At 38.3% G+C, this 13,260-nt stretch overlaps 2 protein-coding genes across 3 annotated transcripts in view; one reads left to right on the top strand and one right to left on the bottom strand.

Moving 5' to 3' along the window:
- The window catches only part of LOC148355034 (regulator of G protein signaling 4-like), a 171,650-nt gene that overhangs the window by 105,935 nt on the left and 52,455 nt on the right, over positions 1–13,260 (top strand). The gene's annotated exons all lie outside the window — the stretch shown is intronic.
- Positions 1–13,260, bottom strand: part of nos1apa (nitric oxide synthase 1 (neuronal) adaptor protein a) — an 86,431-nt gene that overhangs the window by 68,319 nt on the left and 4,852 nt on the right. The gene's annotated exons all lie outside the window — the stretch shown is intronic.

The raw sequence follows: 13,260 nt of genomic DNA, 5'->3' as shown, positions 1-13,260 counted from the left end.
CAAAGAAAATGTTTGATTGGTTAGATTCAATGTTTCATTTCTGACTGAGTCAAATCTGTCTCTAAATGGCTAAAATTAGTTTTAAATGTCTCTTTACCATTTTCAAAATGGTAAAGAGTAATGATAGGACGCATACTCATGGTAGCTAATCAATGGGGCATTTATGTAGCAAAAGATTAATGAACGAAAAACATTTGCAGGTTAAAGAGACTCTAAAGTTTCTGTACAACGAGACCGTGCATAAAGTAAGAGCGACAGCGACGGTACACAGCTTAATAGAAGTGTCCATGAAGAGCAAAAGGTTCTCTTAAAACCAGTAATGGAAGGCAACATAATTCCATCCCACGCTCTCCCACTAGCAAAAACACACACAAACTCACAGACAGGAACACAATTGCCAGATTCTGCAATTTCTTGATCTCTTTCATCCGCCCTTTCTAAAAGCCTTGGGAATAATTTGGAGCACTACAAGCATTGCCATATCATGCCCAATTATCAGATTTACAGAAGATCGTGATATCCAGTGTAATTACTATTACAGCTGCAAAATTCAGAGTTAGAATATGTCAGGAATACAATTTGAAAGTCAGTGTTTCAATTTTATGCCATGGGTGCTGTTGAATGAATACTTATTACAAAAGGTCAGATGATCATCTATAATGTACTGAACATAATGGTCCTGCCCAGTGCCTTTTACATTCCCTAACTATTAAAATACACTCAGTCAAAACAGCTTAGTGATATAGTGCAAATTGTTGTGGTAAAAAATTGACGTCATGACAGTCCACCACAGTAAGACCCAAGTTCTTAAACCTCTTAGAAACCAAGTTGCTCTCACTTCCTGATCTGCAGTCGTACCATCACTCAAGATTCTAGCACATGTTACTAGCTGGATGTTGTTTGGTTTCCACAACATATTGGTTGAAGGTGACTCAGGCAAAACTCAGGGCCCATGGCAAACTCATCTCATGGAAAATGTGAGAATGCAAATCCACAATTTTCAAAAACGCAGGGCAAACGCTTCACATCAGTGTATACTTTTATGAAAATGAGATGGGAACATACCAATTATCGCAACAGCGCCATTTTGACTGGAATGAAGCTGCCTCCGCAGGGAGGAGCTGGGGAGTAATAGAAATGGTTGCAGAGATGAGAACACATATGGGACCACAGCTCATTGACAAGGGGAGCTACAAGGTCAAGTTTGGAAGCAGCTGTGCAAGTGTGAATCACAGCATTGCAACATTTTGAAATTGGAATTTTGTTTACAGCAGATTAGCATTTGATGAAAGATAAGATGCTGTTTCCATCTAAAGATAAGAGCTATTCTTGGGGGGAAACGTGCATATTAACATTGAGATGATAATAGAGATGGGTGATATGGTCAAAAATAAAATGTTGATTTTGTCAGTTAGTCCAGAAAATTGCGATTGTTAATTGATTTAAAACCAAAAACCCCACTGGACCCACATTGAAAAGAAGCTTTATGGAATTTGGAACTTTGGTACTCTGTCGCTATCTCCTGGCTTGTGTCATCATTGCAGCCACAGTAATTCATTCATGATGCACAACTAAGTGGATACATTTTTTTAGATGTGCGCAAATAAAATCTTCTTTCTTCATCTTTTTAGGGGTTTGGTTTGTCCATATGGACTCTACTTGAAGCAAGCCTTTTCTCACTTCCACCATTTTCATGCTACACTGACGAAAAAAACTGCCAAGAGGAAAATGATGTCACTGTCCAGCACTCCCTGCAGCCCCAATTCATTGAACCTAATGTGTTCAGATATGAAGACTTCAGCTAAAAGTAAGATGAAAGTAGATAGGGGAAGTGGAAAATAAAGCATAGGGGCTCTCTGAACTCAGTTGTGAATTGTAAACACATACTTGATAGAGAAAATATTTAACTTTCAACTTGTTATGGACACTTCCTAATGCCCCACCCCACTTTTAAAGAAATTGATTTAAAATACCACAAAATGTTAAAACTGATTTTTATTCAGTTTCAATACTTATGTATTAATCAGTTTTTGCTATGGAATGTGTATCTACAGCGCCCGACTACTCTGTTTTAATGACATAACAAGTAACAATTGTTAAATACTCGGCACCGGGTTTTGCCTACTTCTTATTCGACTAAAAGTCCTACCATCTTTTGTACAAATTAAACAACTTTTCAGATTTTTGAATCAATTCTCCAATTGCCCAGCCCTAATATATTGTATGGCTTGATAAGATAGCAGTGACCGTCACATTTTCAAATGTTTGTATAAAGTGATATAGATCACTTTTTTGTCCTTTTATTTTTGAAATGACAGAACAATTGTGTGTAAAGTACTACAAATAATACAGCAAATTTTTCTGAACTTGTCAAGATTAAAAGTCAAGTCAAGTCATTTTTAATTGTATAGCCCTTAATCACAATAAGTCTCTAAGGGCTTCACAGATTAGTACACTATGTTACACAGACTATTTTTCAGCCGACAAGAAGAGTAGGTTATTAAAGATTCAAGCGTGTTGGGTTATCTACTCAGGAACTAATGTTCCAGGTGCTTTGGCCACAGTCAGATCCATCTAATATGAGTATCTAAATAAAGAATATTTCTCATACATATAACAGGGATGTGATTTGACCAAAGTGAAATTATCTGAAAATTAGCGGGGGGGGGGGGGGGGGGGGGGGTGATTGCTAGCTGGGGGGGGGGGGGAAACCAGGTAGGACCAGGGCAGTAAAAAGTACAATAAGTATAGGCCCTACAGTAAAGTGTTGGTGTAATGTACACATGAAAATCTATTATTGTAATTGTTAAATATTTATGGCCATTTTTATTACGTTATAATATTTTCGAAAAAAATGGGAAAACTGTCAAATAAATTTGAAAAGTTTACCACCTACCTCAAAATTCACGACTCTATCAGCAACTGGTACAGGTTGTTGGGGTGGATCACGTCTCTTTATTACCGCTTCCGATTGTGATGTCAATAAGGGATGGAGGCCGTAAAGTTTTGGAGTTTTCGTTTGGGCACCGAAACTTCCAGCGATGGAATAATTTGTCGTTCTTGACTGGAGTTCTTTCACGTGTTTTTTGCTCTTTGCGTGACTTTCAAGAGCTTTGAAACCTCTCCCACCATAGTCGATGGTATCATGACACCAAATGCAAAGTGCTTTCCCGGCACGATCGATCTTCCGAATAAAGTCATTGAACAAATTCGTCACAGTCTTCTTTCCAACATTCGTAGATAATTCCTTCTCCAACCAGTCCCATCGAAACTTGTTTTTTACAATCTTATCAATTTCTTTAGCTCGCGGAGCATCTTTGCGTTCGATCACGGACATCTTTCTTTAAACACCCGGCAAAAACGTGTGAGAAATGAACAATGGCACACTCCTATAACAAGCGCGTTTATTGGTCAACACGAGACTTCAACCAATCGCAAGTACGTTTCATTTCAGTTACGGAAACACTCAAATGGCATGCTGTCGAGACGAAATCGTTTTTTTTTACCAATTAAAACACCGGAAATTTTAAAATTTTATTTTTGGAGATAAAAAAAGCGGAATTCCGCGAATTAGCGGAAAAATCACATCCCTGATATAAGAACAAAACTTGATTGGCAATATTGATAAGACATAAAATGCCATTTTGAAGTGTCAATCTAATCCTCTTAAAGCCTGTAAACAAACACAAGCCTTGTGTAGGTGGCAATCGTAACAATGTAAAGTCAAAGCAAAGCATGGGAGAATCAAGGGGGAATAGAAGCTATCAATCTACAATTGAAATTGTGGCTGCAGGGGTTCGGGGTTTACTTCACACTGCAAAGATGGGGAGGATGAAGATAGGAAGAAGAACAAGAAGCAATCACAGATGAAAAGGAGGAAGGGGGAAGGGGCGCAGAGCGGGCAGATTACAATGGGGGTGGTAGAGAGACAGATTACGGTGACAGAAGATTGAAGTAAAGGGTAAAGAAGAGGAGGGAAAAAAGACCAAAAGTTGAGAATGAGGCACTAGAGGATGTGAATCAGGAAAAAATGACATCATAAACGTACACAAGAAACAAAGTATCTAGATTTTGTTATATATTGACAAATATTTAATCTCCTTCATATTCCCTTCAGCATCAAGTACATGTGCTAGCGAAGAATTCAAACATAAGAAACAATATGGTTTAAAAGCTGAATTTAGTCGGCACCTGCTTTATACAAGAAGCTGAAAACTACAACTAGAGCCTGTGCAAGGCAACCTTTATAACTGAGGAAAGAAGGATCTGTTCAAAAGTAAAGAGAAAATGCCTGCACAGTTCTGAGTGTCAGACATTGATTGATGTGGAAGCTTGCAATAAACTCAGACTGTCAGATGATGATGGATGCAGGAGCTTACACCTGCTGCAAATGGTGCATTGTATCTGAGTGCCTGATGCTGGGTTGACAGTGGTGTCATTTTTATCATCCTTTCTTGGTCTGTTTCCTTTTTTTGTAGATTAAGATTTTGGAATGTGTGGTTTACTATTACAATGTAAAAAAATGGGATGTTGACCACTGTAATGTCTTACGAACTTATTGTAGTTAGTGTGTACTGTAGACTGTATTTGTACAATAGTAATTGCATTTTAGTTGTTTAAGAACACAACTATTTGACTTAAGTAACTTTAGGGGGGTAGAACTTTATTTCTGCATTCATTACAGCTAGCAGACAGTCAAATCATTGTTTTCTAAGAAGTGTGCCGGTGAATCCATCCAAATTTAATTTAGCCAATGATGAAAAGCTGAAGAGTTGGACAGCGTCAAAGGTACAGCAAAAGGCAAAGTATCTGGGAGTAAAAGAAAGGAGGAAATTAAAGGGTGAAAACAGACAGGCATGGTTAGACTTGTGTAGAATTCATAGATATCATTAAACTTTATAGAACAACAGCAGACAAAGGCTGTGATACTAAGCACTCTATTGAAACCAATAACATTTGTTAACATATTTAACATTGGTGCACTAAATAGATCAAGTTTTCAAGGTCAGATGTTTGTACTTAATCAATTTTGCATAGTATATAGCAGGGCGGCAGTCAATCAATTTACGGCCGATTATAATCACCCAATTACTAACTTTGGGTCGTAGGTCAAAACGCCTGCCAAATGACTAAATTAATATTTTTTTCTATGAAAATTTAAAATGTTGAAAAGTAAATGTTTGAGTAACATTAGTAACTAGCAAGAACAGTTTGGGAGTATGTTGTTCGTAACGCATCTAAAAAAAAAATAAACCAATATCGGTGAAGGACTATTTTAGATTTTAAATACATTGACTGAGTGTATTTTATTTGCTGCAATAACATGCACACAAAAGCAGTTGTCTAGCTTATAGTCTAGCAGACCCAACAATGAAACTGACAAAAACGCCTAATGGACAATAAAGCGAGTTAAGCATTAACCGCTCTTTGAATTAACTCAAAGCATATTTACAGCCTCCCTCATCAGCACTTCCCTCGTAGCCAGTTCAAGTCAATGAGGACGAGTCTGCAAAAAGCTTTGAGTCACTGTCTCTATAAACAACCGCCTCTCTAAATCACAAATGGAGAAGCTATAATTAATGACGGGGCAGCATGACAGCTAATGAGCCATGCACGTCTTTGTTGGTTCACTTTCTCACCTTTCAACTTTGACCTTTGGTAGGTAAAACTCGAGTAAGCTATGGCATCCCTTTCGAGGTACATATCCATCCATCCACCCATCCATTATCTTCACTGCTTAACCTCAGTAGGGTTGGTTCCTGGAGACCATCCCAGCTATCTCCGGGCAGCGGGTAGGGACATCCTGAACTTGTTGCCAGCCAGTCGCAGGGCACACAGAGACAGACAGCTCACTCACTCATTCACACCTAGGGACAATTTGGACCGACCAAGTAACCTGACATGCATGTTTTTGGACCGTGAGAGGAAACTAGAGTGCTCGGAGGAAACCCACACAAGCAAGGGGAGAACATCCAAACTTTACACTAGAAGGCCGGTACCCGGATTTGAACCTATGACACAGATGCACTAACCACTCATCTGCCGTGCCGGCCGAACTACATATCATATTGCAAAATTAAAGTACCACATTTTTTGCACTATAAGGCGCAACAAACTTTAAGGTGGATAGAATTAAACTGACAATAAGGGCCATGTTTGCACTAATAATGACTACAAACCATATTTGTGCATTTATCGATCAGTATAACTATTTCGCTGATCACAAATGCAAAATTTGGATGAAACTTTAATCAAACCCTGGTCGTGGTGGGGGAGCACCAGATCATATCCATTAGATTACTATGGACACAAGTGAAACACTATTACTCGGTTTTATGTCATCATCACACTATTTTAGTCACAGTACCACGTTATTATTAGGCCGGGAATATTGTCAAACATTACTGAAATGAATAAAAAGAAAGGAAGTGTAGGAAGTAATTTGGTCATCCATAAAAACATGGCAATATGTATTCAACAATATTTGTCACTTACAATGCTTAGTTTGAGCTAAGAAAAAGTGAAAAACAATTGTATACTGATTCTCAATCACTTTATATTTTAGTAATTTCTCTGACATTTGTATTTTGGTAAAGACTAAAAATAGTGTTATAATGAGATAAGACCTATTGCCTTTTTCACGTCACCTATTTCTTAGTGGCTTAGTGGTTAGGATTGGGGATTCATAACTGTCACTGTCCCGATTCGATCCCCATTGCCAACATTGATATGCAATTATTGAATGATCAATAAATAAACTAATATAATACACTGGTATGCATTTCCATTTTTCCCCGTACACAGGGCGCACCGGATTATAAAGCGCCCATTTAATTTTCTGAGCTGTTGCCATTTTTTTAAAATCCGGAATATATGGTAACTCAAATGGTTAACCCACATACTGTTTAATGGCAGTTACCATTGAGGAGTAATAATCAGCAGGATGCAAGCAAATTCCCCAAATTTTCCATTAGGAAGGGAGGTTCACCATGTGTTTATTCTCACAACTGATAGAGCATTTCCTCTGAAAACAAGCATCAATCCCTTTCAACACAAACTTCTATGGACCAAGATTCAAGTTGGTGAAACCTCAGTAGCTGAGCCTAGAGCATTAAAACACAGCTAGGTGGTTATTTCCTGCTTTGCATTGGCATTAGCTTGCAGATAACAAACAGGTCAACAGGTGAGTCATGCAAGCAGAGAACAATAGCACCACACAGGGAAATGTTGCCAGGTTACAAGTCCGGCTTTGACTGATGGTAGACAAATACGGGTCGATAAAAATCTTGCAAAGGTCAGACAATTACAAAGATCACACACTGAAAAAAATATTAGCGTTTGGCCCCATTGGCAGAAAATGTTGCTCATTTTACCAATATTTGTTATCATTTTGAGATATGTCATCTTGTTTCTACAATAAAATAAGAAAGCTTATCCTCAACAGAAGCAAAATTCTAAGATTTTACTCAAGATTAGAAAATGCTACTTAAAAGGAGAAAAACAAAATAAGATATCTTGAATAAGAAAAACTATAAAATTTGCAAGGATTTCTGTCAATGGGGTAAGATTTTTCCCCTGTTTACACCTATCAAAGTTCTAAACGACACAAGCTTTTTATGTTTGTGGATATTTTTTATATGCGCAGCACAAAAAAAACAGCACCAACTGTTAATTCAAAAGGGCCATGGATGAAAAAAAAAAATCCAATCAAGTCTATTTTCAACTAAATACCCCTTAATTAGACCTCCAACAAAATTTTTTGCTCATTTACTTGTAGGGTGCGTATATAGATTAAGCTAGTTTAAGATAAGTATGTGTTACTTTTAGATTGTTTATTAAATGTTCTTCCTGAGAACAAAATATCAAAAGAAATAAATTTAACTCACATGTTTTTGTTTTGATTTATAACTAAACAGTTTAAACTCAAATAATTTGAATTTGATATGAGTTTTACAACCATTTTTAAGTACATGTCTTCAAAAGCTAATTTGATAGTGTTGGATTAAGATTAAAACGGTATTATATGTGTTTACATCTATACATTCAGTTTAACACCTTTATAGATATTGATTTTCCACCCTTTTAAATCATCACATCAAGTTAACACATATTAATTCATGTAATCGCGATAAAGTACCTTTATTTTTCTTAGTGGTGATCTGATTTACTGTTGGAGGAAGGTACTGACTATTATCAAACCACCTGCAGGATTGAGTCAGGACAAGGGACTGATTTGAAGGTTAAACCTTGGGGATTTTCCACCAACTTCTGTGTTCCATCCCTTTTGTATAAAAATGATTGTCAGCCACAAACCCAGAATTGTATGTTTTATTTATTTTATTTGTTATAATAAAAAACACAATTCTGACTGTGCTTGTTTTTACCAATCTCGTCGGAGGAAGAAAATGTATATCCTCCTCCACCCTCTTAACCTTCATTGCATTACATATGAATTGTGTACAATTTTTTAAACAGGGTTCCTACAGCTTGTTGTGAAATATAAGACCAAATCGACCAAAAAATTGTTGAAATAAGCAAAAAAAAACAACAAATATGTTTTGCACACAATACATTGTGCCTTTTACACCGTACCTGGCACAGATTTTAGTTGTGGTGAAAAATGTTTGTCGGACAGCCACTTCACAATAAATTGACACTTTCCATCCATCCATTATCTCAACCGCTTATCCTCAGTAGGGTCGCGGAGGTGCTGGAGCCCATCCCAGCTATCTTCGGGCAGCGGGCAGGGGACACCCTGAACTGGTTGCCAGCCAGTTGCAGGGCACACAGGGACAGACAATTTGCTCGCTCATTCACACCTAGGGACAATTTGGACCGGCCAATTAACCTAACATGCATGTTTTTGGAATGTGGGAAGAAACCGGAGTGCCTGGAGGAAACTCACACAAGCACGGGAAGAACATGCAAACTCTACACAGGAGGTTCAATCTCATGACCTCAGAACTGTGCCGCACACGCGCTAACCACTGCGCCGCCGTGCTGCCCTGACACTTTCCCATGGTCCAAAATAAACGTCTCTGTCGGAAGTTTCTTTTTGTATTGTGAGAAGACCTAAGACATGATTCTGCTCTGAGAGGCCCGACTGAAACCATGTCACCGTTTTGATAGTTCCGTTAATGTGGTCGTGCGATGCTGCCACAAAAGTTAATCTGTGAATTGTTAAAAAGGCAATTGATAAATGTAACAAAACATTTTTAGTTCAAACAAATATACATTTTATCAATGTGTTCATATTTTTAAGACTTTCGGAAATTGGATTTAAGACATATTAGTGCCAATTAAGGCCTTAATTTTAATTTTAAGACTTTTCAAGAATCCGCGGGAACCCTGTTAAAGAAACACATTGGAAAGTACTAACACACATGATTGTGGATACACTCACACTTTGTAGTATTAATCAAACACTGGCAATTTGTCAATGTTGCTATCAATAGCTCAACAAGGGCTGGTTTGCAGGACAAAAGGGAAAGAAATAAAAATTGTCACAGTTTTATTGATGGATTTCTGTGAAGGAAATTGTAAAGTCGCTTTTTAAAATAGAATTCCAAGTGATTATTTTTGTCTAGTATATCTTCCTTCCAAAGTTGGATTAGAGTGGTTTCCCTCTATTGTGTGGTCTGGTCAGCGTCAGCGCATTTTCTCAGCGGACTAGGCAAAGCAAAGCTCCTTTTCCTGCCGACAGCAGCTGCCATAGCAGCACACTGGGAGGTCGACTTGAACAGTGACGAGAAGGTCTTGGAAAAATGGGAAAAACATTTTCCGCCTCCTGCCCCATTGCAAATATGAGCACGTGTCGAATTGTGGCTGCTGTGCTGGAATGCACTTGACCAGAAAAGAACATGACAGGACCTATATCATTAGCTTTTTTTGTATCTTTGGTTTCATCTAAAATGGTCGAAGGTTTATGAAATACAAGTAACCTTGAGCTAATGTATATTTTATTTTGGGTGTTTGGAGCAACCGTGCTACAAATCCCAGCAAAATCCTATCAAAAGAGTGCCGAGCGCCCCCGCAGAACTGGCAACCAATCCAATTTAACGACGCAAAGTCAAATGTTGCCAAGTTGGCACGCATGCACCCATTAAGTGCAGTTTTTGGGAGAAGCTGCAAATCTTGCGTTTGCACAGCTGGGGGTATGGCGGGAGGGGGACATTCAAGACAGATCGCGCCTCGATGCACCGCTTCAAAGGAATGTTCAGTTCAAATACTGACAAAGAAAGCCACAAAGAACTTCAATATCTCCTTCATTTGGCACGCACAAGAACATTGCGGTCAAAACATCATTATTGTTCATTGAACTCACATACTTTTTTCCCTTGCTTTGTAAACTCCACTTGCTTGATTGAAGGATATTCAACATATGCACTGTCTACAATGTGCCACTTAACACAACAATATTTAAAGCTACAAAGTCCAAAATATCTCAGAATACATCTCAGAATACATCAAGTGAAACTCGTTTGAAGAACCGATTTGTAAAAAAAAGTACTTTCGCATCAAAAATCTAGACTTTAAATCTGGTCTATGAAGGGACCACCACTCCAGCGCAGAATTCCATTAGTTGCTTGGTCTGGAAGAGGCTGGTGAGAATCGTCTTGATCAAATTAACTTTATTTAATGAGAAAAGCTTTCGTCATTTACTCAAAGGTAGGACGCAATATAAAGACTCCCCTACTTAGAAACATTCGACTTATGCAAAACGGTAGAAACGAATATTTTTTTCGGGATGTCGAAAAATATCCTGACAGTGCTGTAAGTTAGATGTTGTGTTGTGTGCACCTTTTTCTAATAGAGGACAGTGCTGTAGTGCTTCTATTGTAAGCTTCTACTTCCTGGTTTGTGGGGATACACACTGCACTGTATCCCTAGCACGCTAAGAGCTTTGACGTTTATATTGTTTCAATATAAATGGTTATGTAAACTTTAAAAAAGATGCGAGATGTTACTTTTGAAATTAAAGTGGAAATAGAAAGCTTGATGCGGTTGAGAAAATGGTTGCGCTTTTTTTCGTCCACTTTTTACCACGGACCAGGAAGACGCCTAACTCTTCCTAAAGTAAATAAAACTTCACTTTATTTATCTTTATGGTCAAGTCATGTTAATCACAAGGAGTCTCAAAGGGCTTCACAGACCACAGAATGTCAACGCCTAATGTGTTGTGTAGCTTTGTTTTTCAGTACTATGCTTTATTGTTCAGCCTGCTTTGTAACGTTATAGAGCATATTATCTTATTAAACATTTATTTTTCTGTTTCAAAACAATACAGGTTATTTATACATGCCTTAAACATACTAATACAAACCTTAAGCATACAGGGAGTGCAGAATTATTAGGCAAATGAGTATTTTGACCACATCATCCTCTTTATGCATGTTGTCTTACTCCAAGCTGTATAGGCTCGAAAGCCTACTACCAATTAAGCATATCAGGTGATGTGCATCTCTGTAATGAGAAGGGGTGTGGTCTAATGACATCAACACCCTATATCAGGTGTGCATAATTATAAGGCAACTTCCTTTCCTTTGGCAAAATGGGTCAGAAGAGGGACTTGACAGGCTCTGAAAAGTCAAAAATAGTGAGATATCTTGCAGAGGGATGCAGCACTCTTAAAATTGCCAAGCTTCTGAAGCGTGATCATCGAACAATCAAGCGTTACATTCAAAATAGTCAACAGGGTCGCAAGAAGCGTGTAGAAAAACCAAGGCGCAAAATAACTGCCCGTGAACTGAGAAAAGTCAAGCGTACAGCTGCCAAGATGCCACTTGCCACCAGTTTTGCCATATTTCAGAGCTGCAACATCACTGGAGTGCCCAAAAGCACAAGGTGTGCAATACTCAGAGACATGGCCAAGGTAAGAAAGGCTGAAAAACGACCACCACTGAACAAGACACACAAGCTGAAACGTCAAGACTGGGCCAAGAAAAATCTCAAGACGGATTTTTCTAAGGTTTTATGGACTGATGAAATGAGAGTGAGTCTTGATGGGCCAGATGGATGGGCCCGTGGCTGGATCGGTAAAGGGCAGAGAGCTCCAGTCCGCCTCAGACGCCAGCAAGGTGGAGGTGGGGTACTGGTATGGGCTGGTATCATCAAAGATGAGCTTGTGGGGCCTTTTCGGGTTGAGGATGGACTCAAGCTCAACTCCCAGTCCTACTGCCAGTTTCTGGAAGACACCTTCTTCAAGCAGTGGTACAGAAGAAGTCCGCATCCTTCAAGAAAAACATGATTTTCATGCAGGACAACGCTCCATCACACGCATCCAAGTACTCCACAGCGTGGCTGGCAAGAAAGGGTCTAAAAGAAGAAAAACTAATGACATGGCCTCCTTGTTCACCTGATCTGAACCCCATAGAGAACCTGTGGTCCCTCATCAAATGTGAGATTTACAAGGAGGGAAAACAGTACACCTCTCTGAACAGTGTCTGGGACGCTGTGGTTGCTGCTGCACGCAATGTTGATCGTGAACAGATCAAAGCACTGACAGAATCCATGGATGGCAGGCTTTTGAGTGTCCTTGCAAAGAAAGGTGGCTATATTGGTCACTGATTTGTTTTTGTTTTGTTTTTGAATGTCAGAAATGTATATTTGTGAATGTTGAGCTGTTATATTGGTTTCCCTGATGAAAATAAATAATTGAAATGGGTATACATTTGTTTTTTGTTAAGTTGCCTAATAATTATGCACAGTAATAGTCACCTGCACACACAGATATCCTCCTAAAATAGCTAAAACTAAAAAAGCCCCACTCCAACTTCCAAAATATTCAGCTTTGATATTAATGAGACTTTTGGGTTCATTAAGAACATGGTTGTTGTTCAATAATAAAATTAATCCTCAAAAATACAACTTGCCTAATAATTCTGCACTCCCTGTACATTCCATGCAAAATAGAGCACTGGAGCAACTTACGAACAAATTAAACTTACGAACGATCGTCTCATTCATAAGTAGTGCAGCATCTGTAATGTAATGCCAATTATTTATTGTGAAAAGCCCAACAATCAGATGATATTAGAGCTTTCAAACATTGAAAAATGTTTTTTCGGAATTCATTAAATGAATTTTTAGATTTCAGATGTTTTTGTCGTAGCATTTAGAAGCACCATTTTTGTAAGTGTTTCTTAGACCACGTTAAATCACTCATTAAACCTGCTGTTACTTCAAAGGTCCAGCAGATGAAACTAATCCACTATAAATGCCCAAGGAACAATCAACATTGTTGATATAAAATTGAGGATT

The sequence above is a fragment of the Urocampus carinirostris genome, chromosome 12, assembly GCF_059441175.1.
Source record: "Urocampus carinirostris isolate Australia breed hairy pipefish chromosome 12, RoL_Ucar_1.0, whole genome shotgun sequence".
Taxonomy (NCBI): Eukaryota; Metazoa; Chordata; class Actinopteri; order Syngnathiformes; family Syngnathidae; genus Urocampus; species Urocampus carinirostris.
Note: the sequence above shows the minus strand (reverse complement) of the source record. Positions and strands in the feature narration are given on the sequence as shown.